General features: G+C 37.8%; 1 protein-coding gene across 3 annotated transcripts in view; it reads left to right on the forward strand.

Moving 5' to 3' along the window:
* Positions 1–2,708, forward strand: part of PDE4D (phosphodiesterase 4D) — a 1,003,569-nt gene that overhangs the window by 339,443 nt on the left and 661,418 nt on the right. The gene's annotated exons all lie outside the window — the stretch shown is intronic.

The following is a 2,708-nucleotide window of genomic DNA, read 5'->3' on the forward strand; positions in this document are numbered from 1 at the left end:
GGGGGGGAGGCGGAGAGGAGCTTTGTGCTGAACACAGTTAATTGTAGGCAGTAGTAGGTTCTGTGTGCTGCCTCCACTAGTGGTAACATGAATATTAAGTAGGATAAAAGCAAGCAGAATAAAAAGAAACAATGAGCATGTTAGTTGACAAACCGATTGAATGATTTTTATAGTTTTTCTATAGACAATCAAAGGGTATGTCAGGAGTGGAAAGCTAAACAAGACAGAAATAAGATTCCTAGGAAAGAAGTAACAATTAGGGAGAACAAAATCTACACCAACAGCATGGCCATTCCCAGGTTTGCATTAATGTCAGAGATGAAAATAGGTGACAAAGGAAATAAAAGGCGTGTCCTGGCCAAAGAAATGCCTGACCCCAGGATTTTAATCTCCAATAGCTAGACCTCCGATTGGGGAAGTATTCTTATTCCCGAGATTTTAACTCAGAGGCATTTCTAAGTTAGATACAATGCTCATAAGAGAGGTAAGACAAACATTGGATTTTTCAGGCTTCAAGAAATTGTGGGGAAATGATGACTTTTCTTAGAGGAAGAAATTGTTGAAAATTTTTGTCAGAAATAAGCGGTGAATGAAAGGCATGAACACTGAGAAATACTTTGAGGAAGAGGAATGGCTTGAAACCAGGCATCAGGTGCCAGAGCAGGGAAGCTGGCTAGAGTTCATACAGTCAGGCCCAGAATTTTGGTATCCAGGGTCCCTATCGGTTGAGATGCTTTTTAATTTTATTTTTTTGAATTAGAGTTCCTAAATTGTACCCATTCAACAATGGTACAACTCAACTGCTTGATTTCTATCTGAGTGAAGCAACCTAGAGTTCAACTGGAGGTTATCTGAACTATTTGGACATGTTGAGATGTAATGAAGGCAGGAAATCTCATGAAAACAGGCTTTCTTCTGAAATTTCTGGCACTTCCTTTTCTGGTGCTGTTTGGAGAGACTCCAAGAGCACAATTTCTGCCGATATTTCATTTTGGTATGTCAGGTCTCAGCCAGGTCAGGGAGGCATCAAAAGAGCAATGGAAATAAAAAAAATAAAAATCATGATATTAATTCTCGGTACCTCAAGAGGAAAACAACAGTCCTCATGGAATAAACATATTCAGCGAGGGAGTTGAAAACAGTACCTCATATTTTTCACATTGATTCAATGAGTTCCAAGATTTTTATACTATCTTTTGACAAATATCTCATCTGTGCTTTCATAAGCACTATACATAATTTAAAAAACTACTCCAAATTGTTCTGATATATATATATTACTGCTGTTACTACCACCACACTCAAATCTTCTGCTTCTTTTCAATTAGGTGACCAGCCATTTAAATACTCCCCTGGTGTTTTTTTGCCTTAGAATGTTGGGTTTTACACCCGATTTCTCTACCATTTGATATGTATATATTCAATACCTACTAAGTTTAAAATGTTTCATTTGTACTTACGGGTCACAAAATTGAACAAGAGCTATTTTTTTGTTTCAAATAATTTACACTCTAGTTGACAAAAAGAAATCATATTGAAAGGCATCTATTTTAGTTAAGGTAATCATGTTGCTCTACTACATACTCCCCAAATCTCAGTGCATTGACACTGTAAATGGTTATTTATTGCTGCTGCTTCTCAAGGGGAGGTAGCATGTCTTGGGGACATGGGATTTCACCATCTTGTGGTTCCATTATTTGTAACACGTGATTTTCAAGATGGTAGGCTCAGCTGAATCAAGGAAAAGACCGTGGAAGATGGCATGTGTATTGATGAGGCAGGTCAGAAGTATACACATCACATACCAGTATTCTCTGGCTAGAACTAGTTCTTTGGCCACATCTAACTGCAAAGGAGGCTGGGAAACCTATCTCATCTGTTCCCAGGAATAAGGCAAAACAGATCTGGTGAATGAACAGATAACCCATCTCAGTCACTGTATATTAAAGGCTACCAGATTCACCCTCCATCCCATACTTGAATTCATAGAATAACATCTATGATGACCAGTTCTTGACGTTCTCTGCACACCTCCTGGATGAGGACCAGACATAGCAATTCTATTTTTTGACATATTGATTTTGAAGTCCTTCCTAATATATGGTAGAAGTCTTCTTCTCTGTAACTGTCACTGGGGACCTAGGATCTGCTTTGAAAATCCCAGCTTGGATCTCTCCTCTCTTCTGTAATGTAGCTGTTCATGCAAGAGGCTTAGAGTAACTCACCCCAGAGACCCAGGGCCCTGTTCTGTTATTGGTGGCGTACCCATTAATCAATATTTCCAAAGTTAGCATGCTTTTTAGAAAAATTTTCACTTTTCTTAACCAAACACCCTAAGTTATTTCACCTTTACATGTTGTGTTTACCAGGTTGATCCTGGTTGTTTTTGGATTTTCATGGCCCATTTAAAGAGTAGGGAAGTAAATTGACACAATACTCCAAATACTGGGTGACTTATATGGAAAGCATCTAAGCAGCAGCAAGTTTACTTAAATTGAAATTCTGACTTTCCATCTATTAGTTGTGCGATTTTGAACAAGATACTTCATATATGTCTCAATTTCCTTGTTACCCAATTTTTGGGGGAATAGTAATACTATCTATTGGCCGTGATGGTTTTATTAAGTATATTCCTGTGTAAATTATAGTGTGTTGCTCGAAGATAGGCACTTAGTGTCACTATAAACTAATATATTCCTTATTATGCT

Source organism: Myotis davidii, unplaced genomic scaffold, assembly GCF_000327345.1.
Source record: "Myotis davidii unplaced genomic scaffold, ASM32734v1 scaffold135, whole genome shotgun sequence".
NCBI classification, from domain to species: Eukaryota; Metazoa; Chordata; class Mammalia; order Chiroptera; family Vespertilionidae; genus Myotis; species Myotis davidii.